The sequence below is a fragment of the Zootermopsis nevadensis genome, unplaced genomic scaffold, assembly GCF_977971745.1.
Source record: "Zootermopsis nevadensis isolate Lab colony 2312 unplaced genomic scaffold, Znev_1.0 Znev_ptg000075l, whole genome shotgun sequence".
In the NCBI taxonomy this organism is placed as follows: domain Eukaryota; kingdom Metazoa; phylum Arthropoda; class Insecta; order Blattodea; family Termopsidae; genus Zootermopsis; species Zootermopsis nevadensis.
The window spans coordinates 2,209,786-2,221,262 of NW_028259206.1; positions in this window are offsets into that span (position 1 = coordinate 2,209,786).

Sequence of the window (11,477 nt, forward strand, 5' to 3'; positions counted from 1 at the left end):
AGCCCATTTTTTTTCAATTAAGAATATTTTACTGCATTTTGGAATATTTCGGACTTAGCCGCTGAAGTTATATTCGTTCTATTTCTTATTCTTAGGAAGGCGCTATCACGGCACGGTCTCGTGCTTCGAAGCAGCCCCGTAACTATACTCGCCGTCTGAATTGGCCTCAGGAAGCGACCGTCCCAATACAACCCATCAAACACAGGCGTAGTCTCTTACATGACTTACTTTTAATGCGTTAACGGCTATACGATGATTTCTTTCGAGACGGGGCACCGCAAGCCCAATTTTAATGATTTACAAATACTTAACCATATTATTATTTTTATTATTTGTTATTGACTGCAAATGATTTTATCCCCGGTGGCAGTGACCTACAATAAGGTACAAGAACATAAGACACAACAAAACAATGCGATACATCAACACAGTGAGACAGAAAAAGAATAATTAGAGGGCACAACAAAAAGAATAAGACACAACAGAACCATAAAAGAAAAACATAGGACGCAACCAAAACAACACATCCCACTCACTCACTCAAAATCAAACAACTCATAAGAATACAAAACCATCTACTTCACTATATTACGCTTTCTTCCTCCCTAATTCTTCTTCTTCTACTCCCGTTATTCGTGTTGTCTTATGTTATTTTTATTCAAGTTACTATTATTAAGAAGGCGCCATTACCGCAGGACTCTTTCACCGAAACAGCCTTCTGAGCTACCACGCGCCGTCGGACTTTTGCCGCAGACGTCCCGGGCCTTGGCGGCCGGCAAGCCTCTCGTCGGGGAGAAAATCGCCTTCCGCCCGCGCAAGACAAATGCTGAGATAAGGGGGGTCCAGACCTACTATGGGGAGGACTTTGGGAGCAGGTCCGAGTGCGCGGCCGAACCGGCAATCGGCAAGTATGAGGCCTCCTGCCGGTTCGGGACACGCCGCACTTGACCCGGGGTCGTAGTGTCAGGACGGGGGTGGGGGTGGGGGCAGGACGGAGATCTGGCGTGTGTGGGCGGGCGGGCGGGCGGGCGGGGGACCGCGTTCTTAATCGCGGGGACTCGGTCCGGACTCCGTCCTGGGTTCGAACCTAGCTTAATTGTTTTAGGCCCACCTGAGATGCCGCGGGCCACCACGGCGCCCTACGCCGCCGCCGCGAGGACGATGACGACGCTCCTGTGTTCTCCGGCCAGCCTCGAGGACTCAGTCCTCGGTTCGATGCTCGCCTGCCACCACGGCGCCCTACGCCACGCAAGCTCGTCGCTGCTGCAGCCGCGAGGGGCCTATGACGTTCCTGGGTTCGAACCTCGCTTCGGGGATTCTGGGACGCCGCGTGCCTCCACGGCGCCCTACACCAAGAAATCGGGTCGCTGCTGCATGGCCGAAGAAGGTCCTGGGTTCGAACCCCGCCAGCGGCGTGCCCTGTTCCGCTCAGGGCGTGCGCTACGGTCCCGGCTTCGAGACCCCGCGAAGTCACTCCGGCCCCCCCACCCCCCCGCGGGGGAGGGGCGCTGGCGGGCTGGAGGGATTCCCCAGCCCCCGCGGGTGAGTGGCAGCGAAGATCTATAGTTTTGACTCTCTTAAGTGGCCGCCGAGGCCGGCCAACACCTACCACGCGCCATCCAGCAACTACCACGCACCGTGGGACTTAGCCGCTGGAACGACCATTCAAGTACCACGCACGGTGGGACTTAGCCGCAGAGCTAGACCCCTTTCACGTACCACGCGCCTTGGGACATAGCCGCAGAACCCCGACGTCCGAGTAAAACAGCGGAAATTTATTTTTAGTCAATTAACGGCATTATGATGCACACAGCAAGCCCAATTTTCTTCAATTATGGATATTCGACTACATTATGTTTTGTTTCGGACTTAGCCGCTGGAGCGACCTTTCAACTACCACGCACCGTGATACATAGCCGCAGAACACACCCACGTCCGAGTAAAACAGCGGAAATTTATTTTTAGTCAATTAACGGCATTACTATGCACAGCAAGCCCAATTTTCTTCAATTATGTGTATTTTTCTGCATTTTGGAAATTTTTTGGACTTAGCCGCTGAAGCGACTCAACTAACACGCACGGTCGGACATAGCCGCAGAACTGGTTTCAAGTACCACGCACCACGGGACATAGCCGCAGAATTCGTACCGTCCAAGTAAGGCCCACCTAACACAGCGGAAATTTATTTTTAATCTATTAACGATATTATTAAGCACAGCAAGGCCAACTTTCTTCAATTATGTATATTTTTCTGCATTTTGGAAATTTTCGGACTTAGCCGCTGAAGCGACTCAAGTAACACGCACGGTGGGACATAGCCGCAGAACTGATTTCAAGTACCACGCACCACGGGACATAGCCGCAGAATTCGTACCGTCCAAGTAAGGCCCAGCTAACACAGCGGAAATTTATTTTTAATCTATTAACGATATTATTAAGCACAGCAAGCCCAATTTTCTTCAATTATGTGTATTTTTCTGCATTTTGGAAATTTTTTGGACTTAGCCGCTGAAGCGACTCAACTAACACGCACGGTCGGACATAGCCGCAGAACTGGTTTCAAGTACCACGCACCACGGGACATAGCCGCAGAATTCGTACCGTCCAAGTAAGGCCCACCTAACACAGCGGAAATTTATTTTTAATCTATTAACGATATTATTAAGCACAGCAAGGCCAACTTTCTTCAATTATGTATATTTTTCTGCATTTTGGAAATTTTCGGACTTAGCCGCTGAAGCGACTCAAGTAACACGCACGGTGGGACATAGCCGCAGAACTGGTTTCAAGTACCACGCACCACGGGACATAGCCGCAGAATTCGTACCGTCCAAGTAAGGCCCACCTAACACAGCGGAAATTTATTTTTAGTCAATTAACGGCATTACTATGCACAGCAAGCCCAATTTTCTTCAATTATGTGTATTTTTCTGCATTTTGGAAATTTTTTGGACTTAGCCGCTGAAGCGACTCAACTAACACGCACGGTCGGACATAGCCGCAGAACTGGTTTCAAGTACCACGCACCACGGGACATAGCCGCAGAATTCGTACCGTCCAAGTAAGGCCCAGCTAACACAGCGGAAATTTATTTTTAGTCAATTAACGGCATTACTATGCACAGCAAGGCCAACTTTCTTCAATTATGAATATTTTTCTGCATTTTGGAAATTTTCGGACTTAGCCGCTGAAGCGACTCAAGTAACACGCACGGTGGGACATAGCCGCAGAACTGATTTCAAGTACCACGCACCACGGGACATAGCCGCAGAATTCGTACCGTCCAAGTAAGGCCCACCTAACACAGCGGAAATTTATTTTTAATCTATTAACGATATTATTAAGCACAGCAAGGCCAACTTTCTTCAATTATGTATATTTTTCTGCATTTTGGAAATTTTCGGACTTAGCCGCTGAAGCGACTCAAGTAACACGCACGGTGGGACATAGCCGCAGAACTGATTTCAAGTACCACGCACCACGGGACATAGCCGCAGAATTCGTACCGTCCAAGTAAGGCCCACCTAACACAGCGGAAATTTATTTTTAATCTATTAACGATATTATTAAGCACAGCAAGGCCAACTTTCTTCAATTATGTATATTTTTCTGCATTTTGGAAATTTTCGGACTTAGCCGCTGAAGCGACTCAAGTAACACGCACGGTGGGACAGCCGCAGAACTGATTTCAAGTACCACGCACCACGGGACATAGCCGCAGAATTCGTACCGTCCAAGTAAGGCCCAGCTAACACAGCGGAAATTTATTTTTAATCTATTAACGATATTATTAAGCACAGCAAGCCCAATTTTCTTCAATTATGTGTATTTTTCTGCATTTTGGAAATTTTTTGGACTTAGCCGCTGAAGCGACTCAACTAACACGCACGGTCGGACATAGCCGCAGAACTGGTTTCAAGTACCACGCACCACGGGACATAGCCGCAGAATTCGTACCGTCCAAGTAAGGCCCACCTAACACAGCGGAAATTTATTTTTAATCTATTAACGATATTATTAAGCACAGCAAGGCCAACTTTCTTCAATTATGTATATTTTTCTGCATTTTGGAAATTTTCGGACTTAGCCGCTGAAGCGACTCAAGTAACACGCACGGTGGGACATAGCCGCAGAACTGATTTCAAGTACCACGCACCACGGGACATAGCCGCAGAATTCGTACCGTCCAAGTAAGGCCCACCTAACACAGCGGAAATTTATTTTTAATCTATTAACGATATTATTAAGCACAGCAAGGCCAACTTTCTTCAATTATGTATATTTTTCTGCATTTTGGAAATTTTCGGACTTAGCCGCTGAAGCGACTCAAGTAACACGCACGGTGGGACATAGCCGCAGAACTGATTTCAAGTACCACGCACCACGGGACATAGCCGCAGAATTCGTACCGTCCAAGTAAGGCCCACCTAACACAGCGGAAATTTATTTTTAATCTATTAACGATATTATTAAGCACAGCAAGCCCAATTTTCTTCAATTATGTGTATTTTTCTGCATTTTGGAAATTTTTTGGACTTAGCCGCTGAAGCGACTCAACTAACACGCACGGTCGGACATAGCCGCAGAACTGGTTTCAAGTACCACGCACCACGGGACATAGCCGCAGAATTCGTACCGTCCAAGTAAGGCCCACCTAACACAGCGGAAATTTATTTTTAATTTATTAACGATATTATTAAGCACAGCAAGGCCAACTTTCTTCAATTATGTATATTTTTCTGCATTTTGGAAATTTTCGGACTTAGCCGCTGAAGCGACTCAAGTAACACGCACGGTGGGACAGCCGCAGAACTGGTTTCAAGTACCACGCACCACGGGACATAGCCGCAGAATTCGTACCGTCCAAGTAAGGCCCACCTAACACAGCGGAAATTTATTTTTAATCTATTAACGATATTATTAAGCACAGCAAGGCCAACTTTCTTCAATTATGTATATTTTTCTGCATTTTGGAAATTTTCGGACTTAGCCGCTGAAGCGACTCAAGTAACACGCACGGTGGGACAGCCGCAGAACTGATTTCAAGTACCACGCACCACGGGACATAGCCGCAGAATTCGTACCGTCCAAGTAAGGCCCACCTAACACAGCGGAAATTTATTTTTAATCTATTAACGATATTATTAAGCACAGCACGGCCAACTTTCTTCAATTATGTATATTTTTCTGCATTTTGGAAATTTTCGGACTTAGCCGCTGAAGCGACTCAAGTAACACGCACGGTGGGACATAGCCGCAGAACTGGTTTCAAGTACCACGCACCACGGGACATAGCCGCAGAATTCGTACCGTCCAAGTAAGGCCCACCTAACACAGCGGAAATTTATTTTTAGTCAATTAACGGCATTACTATGCACAGCAAGCCCAATTTTCTTCAATTATGTGTATTTTTCTGCATTTTGGAAATTTTTTGGACTTAGCCGCTGAAGCGACTCAACTAACACGCACGGTCGGACATAGCCGCAGAACTGGTTTCAAGTACCACGCACCACGGGACATAGCCGCAGAATTCGTACCGTCCAAGTAAGGCCCAGCTAACACAGCGGAAATTTATTTTTAGTCAATTAACGGCATTACTATGCACAGCAAGGCCAACTTTCTTCAATTATGAATATTTTTCTGCATTTTGGAAATTTTCGGACTTAGCCGCTGAAGCGACTCAACTAACACGCACGGTCGGACATAGCCGCAGAACTGGTTTCAAGTACCACGCACCACGGGACATAGCCGCAGAATTCGTACCGTCCAAGTAAGGCCCACCTAACACAGCGGAAATTTATTTTTAATCTATTAACGATATTATTAAGCACAGCAAGGCCAACTTTCTTCAATTATGTATATTTTTCTGCATTTTGGAAATTTTCGGACTTAGCCGCTGAAGCGACTCAAGTAACACGCACGGTGGGACATAGCCGCAGAACTGATTTCAAGTACCACGCACCACGGGACATAGCCGCAGAATTCGTACCGTCCAAGTAAGGCCCACCTAACACAGCGGAAATTTATTTTTAATCTATTAACGATATTATTAAGCACAGCAAGGCCAACTTTCTTCAATTATGTATATTTTTCTGCATTTTGGAAATTTTCGGACTTAGCCGCTGAAGCGACTCAAGTAACACGCACGGTGGGACATAGCCGCAGAACTGATTTCAAGTACCACGCACCACGGGACATAGCCGCAGAATTCGTACCGTCCAAGTAAGGCCCACCTAACACAGCGGAAATTTATTTTTAATCTATTAACGATATTATTAAGCACAGCAAGGCCAACTTTCTTCAATTATGTATATTTTTCTGCATTTTGGAAATTTTCGGACTTAGCCGCTGAAGCGACTCAAGTAACACGCACGGTGGGACATAGCCGCAGAACTGATTTCAAGTACCACGCACCACGGGACATAGCCGCAGAATTCGTACCGTCCAAGTAAGGCCCACCTAACACAGCGGAAATTTATTTTTAATCTATTAACGATATTATTAAGCACAGCAAGGCCAACTTTCTTCAATTATGTATATTTTTCTGCATTTTGGAAATTTTCGGACTTAGCCGCTGAAGCGACTCAAGTAACACGCACGGTGGGACAGCCGCAGAACTGATTTCAAGTACCACGCACCACGGGACATAGCCGCAGAATTCGTACCGTCCAAGTAAGGCCCACCTAACACAGCGGAAATTTATTTTTAATCTATTAACGATATTATTAAGCACAGCAAGGCCAACTTTCTTCAATTATGTATATTTTTCTGCATTTTGGAAATTTTCGGACTTAGCCGCTGAAGCGACTCAAGTAACACGCACGGTGGGACATAGCCGCAGAACTGGTTTCAAGTACCACGCACCACGGGACATAGCCGCAGAATTCGTACCGTCCAAGTAAGGCCCACCTAACACAGCGGAAATTTATTTTTAGTCAATTAACGGCATTACTATGCACAGCAAGCCCAATTTTCTTCAATTATGTGTATTTTTCTGCATTTTGGAAATTTTTTGACTTAGCCGCTGAAGCGACTCAACTAACACGCACGGTCGGACATAGCCGCAGAACTGGTTTCAAGTACCACGCACCACGGGACATAGCCGCAGAATTCGTACCGTCCAAGTAAGGCCCAGCTAACACAGCGGAAATTTATTTTTAATCTATTAACGATATTATTAAGCACAGCAAGCCCAATTTTCTTCAATTATGTGTATTTTTCTGCATTTTGGAAATTTTTTGGACTTAGCCGCTGAAGCGACTCAACTAACACGCACGGTCGGACATAGCCGCAGAACTGGTTTCAAGTACCACGCACCACGGGACATAGCCGCAGAATTCGTACCGTCCAAGTAAGGCCCACCTAACACAGCGGAAATTTATTTTTAATCTATTAACGATATTATTAAGCACAGCAAGGCCAACTTTCTTCAATTATGTATATTTTTCTGCATTTTGGAAATTTTCGGACTTAGCCGCTGAAGCGACTCAAGTAACACGCACGGTGGGACATAGCCGCAGAACTGATTTCAAGTACCACGCACCACGGGACATAGCCGCAGAGCCATGACTTTTGAGTTAAATTTCGGAAATTTATTTTTACACAATTAACGGCATTATTGTGCACAGCAAGCCCATTTTTTTTCAATTAAGAATATTTTACTGCATTTTGGAATATTTCGGACTTAGCCGCTGAAGTTATATTCGTTCTATTTCTTATTCTTAGGAAGGCGCTATCACGGCACGGTCTCGTGCTTCGAAGCAGCCCCGTAACTATACTCGCCGTCTGAATTGGCCTCAGGAAGCGACCGTCCCAATACAACCCATCAAACACAGGCGTAGTCTCTTACATGACTTACTTTTAATGCGTTAACGGCTATACGATGATTTCTTTCGAGACGGGGCACCGCAAGCCCAATTTTAATGATTTACAAATACTTAACCATATTATTATTTTTATTATTTGTTATTGACTGCAAATGATTTTATCCCCGGTGGCAGTGACCTACAATAAGGTACAAGAACATAAGACACAACAAAACAATGCGATACATCAACACAGTGAGACAGAAAAAGAATAATTAGAGGGCACAACAAAAAGAATAAGACACAACAGAACCATAAAAGAAAAACATAGGACGCAACCAAAACAACACATCCCACTCACTCACTCAAAATCAAACAACTCATAAGAATACAAAACCATCTACTTCACTATATTACGCTTTCTTCCTCCCTAATTCTTCTTCTTCTACTCCCGTTATTCGTGTTGTCTTATGTTATTTTTATTCAAGTTACTATTATTAAGAAGGCGCCATTACCGCAGGACTCTTTCACCGAAACAGCCTTCTGAGCTACCACGCGCCGTCGGACTTTTGCCGCAGACGTCCCGGGCCTTGGCGGCCGGCAAGCCTCTCGTCGGGGAGAAAATCGCCTTCCGCCCGCGCAAGACAAATGCTGAGATAAGGGGGGTCCAGACCTACTATGGGGAGGACTTTGGGAGCAGGTCCGAGTGCGCGGCCGAACCGGCAATCGGCAAGTATGAGGCCTCCTGCCGGTTCGGGACACGCCGCACTTGACCCGGGGTCGTAGTGTCAGGACGGGGGTGGGGGTGGGGGCAGGACGGAGATCTGGCGTGTGTGGGCGGGCGGGCGGGCGGGCGGGGGACCGCGTTCTTAATCGCGGGGACTCGGTCCGGACTCCGTCCTGGGTTCGAACCTAGCTTAATTGTTTTAGGCCCACCTGAGATGCCGCGGGCCACCACGGCGCCCTACGCCGCCGCCGCGAGGACGATGACGACGCTCCTGTGTTCTCCGGCCAGCCTCGAGGACTCAGTCCTCGGTTCGATGCTCGCCTGCCACCACGGCGCCCTACGCCACGCAAGCTCGTCGCTGCTGCAGCCGCGAGGGGCCTATGACGTTCCTGGGTTCGAACCTCGCTTCGGGGATTCTGGGACGCCGCGTGCCTCCACGGCGCCCTACACCAAGAAATCGGGTCGCTGCTGCATGGCCGAAGAAGGTCCTGGGTTCGAACCCCGCCAGCGGCGTGCCCTGTTCCGCTCAGGGCGTGCGCTACGGTCCCGGCTTCGAGACCCCGCGAAGTCACTCCGGCCCCCCCACCCCCCCGCGGGGGAGGGGCGCTGGCGGGCTGGAGGGATTCCCCAGCCCCCGCGGGTGAGTGGCAGCGAAGATCTATAGTTTTGACTCTCTTAAGTGGCCGCCGAGGCCGGCCAACACCTACCACGCGCCATCCAGCAACTACCACGCACCGTGGGACTTAGCCGCTGGAACGACCATTCAAGTACCACGCACGGTGGGACTTAGCCGCAGAGCTAGACCCCTTTCACGTACCACGCGCCTTGGGACATAGCCGCAGAACCCCGACGTCCGAGTAAAACAGCGGAAATTTATTTTTAGTCAATTAACGGCATTATGATGCACACAGCAAGCCCAATTTTCTTCAATTATGGATATTCGACTACATTATGTTTTGTTTCGGACTTAGCCGCTGGAGCGACCTTTCAACTACCACGCACCGTGATACATAGCCGCAGAACACACCCACGTCCGAGTAAAACAGCGGAAATTTATTTTTAGTCAATTAACGGCATTACTATGCACAGCAAGCCCAATTTTCTTCAATTATGTGTATTTTTCTGCATTTTGGAAATTTTTTGGACTTAGCCGCTGAAGCGACTCAACTAACACGCACGGTCGGACATAGCCGCAGAACTGGTTTCAAGTACCACGCACCACGGGACATAGCCGCAGAATTCGTACCGTCCAAGTAAGGCCCACCTAACACAGCGGAAATTTATTTTTAATCTATTAACGATATTATTAAGCACAGCAAGGCCAACTTTCTTCAATTATGTATATTTTTCTGCATTTTGGAAATTTTCGGACTTAGCCGCTGAAGCGACTCAAGTAACACGCACGGTGGGACATAGCCGCAGAACTGATTTCAAGTACCACGCACCACGGGACATAGCCGCAGAATTCGTACCGTCCAAGTAAGGCCCAGCTAACACAGCGGAAATTTATTTTTAATCTATTAACGATATTATTAAGCACAGCAAGCCCAATTTTCTTCAATTATGTGTATTTTTCTGCATTTTGGAAATTTTTTGGACTTAGCCGCTGAAGCGACTCAACTAACACGCACGGTCGGACATAGCCGCAGAACTGGTTTCAAGTACCACGCACCACGGGACATAGCCGCAGAATTCGTACCGTCCAAGTAAGGCCCACCTAACACAGCGGAAATTTATTTTTAATCTATTAACGATATTATTAAGCACAGCAAGGCCAACTTTCTTCAATTATGTATATTTTTCTGCATTTTGGAAATTTTCGGACTTAGCCGCTGAAGCGACTCAAGTAACACGCACGGTGGGACATAGCCGCAGAACTGGTTTCAAGTACCACGCACCACGGGACATAGCCGCAGAATTCGTACCGTCCAAGTAAGGCCCACCTAACACAGCGGAAATTTATTTTTAGTCAATTAACGGCATTACTATGCACAGCAAGCCCAATTTTCTTCAATTATGTGTATTTTTCTGCATTTTGGAAATTTTTTGGACTTAGCCGCTGAAGCGACTCAACTAACACGCACGGTCGGACATAGCCGCAGAACTGGTTTCAAGTACCACGCACCACGGGACATAGCCGCAGAATTCGTACCGTCCAAGTAAGGCCCAGCTAACACAGCGGAAATTTATTTTTAGTCAATTAACGGCATTACTATGCACAGCAAGGCCAACTTTCTTCAATTATGAATATTTTTCTGCATTTTGGAAATTTTCGGACTTAGCCGCTGAAGCGACTCAAGTAACACGCACGGTGGGACATAGCCGCAGAACTGATTTCAAGTACCACGCACCACGGGACATAGCCGCAGAATTCGTACCGTCCAAGTAAGGCCCACCTAACACAGCGGAAATTTATTTTTAATCTATTAACGATATTATTAAGCACAGCAAGGCCAACTTTCTTCAATTATGTATATTTTTCTGCATTTTGGAAATTTTCGGACTTAGCCGCTGAAGCGACTCAAGTAACACGCACGGTGGGACATAGCCGCAGAACTGATTTCAAGTACCACGCACCACGGGACATAGCCGCAGAATTCGTACCGTCCAAGTAAGGCCCACCTAACACAGCGGAAATTTATTTTTAATCTATTAACGATATTATTAAGCACAGCAAGGCCAACTTTCTTCAATTATGTATATTTTTCTGCATTTTGGAAATTTTCGGACTTAGCCGCTGAAGCGACTCAAGTAACACGCACGGTGGGACAGCCGCAGAACTGATTTCAAGTACCACGCACCACGGGACATAGCCGCAGAATTCGTACCGTCCAAGTAAGGCCCAGCTAACACAGCGGAAATTTATTTTTAATCTATTAACGATATTATTAAGCACAGCAAGCCCAATTTTCTTCAATTATGTGTATTTTTCTGCATTTTGGAAA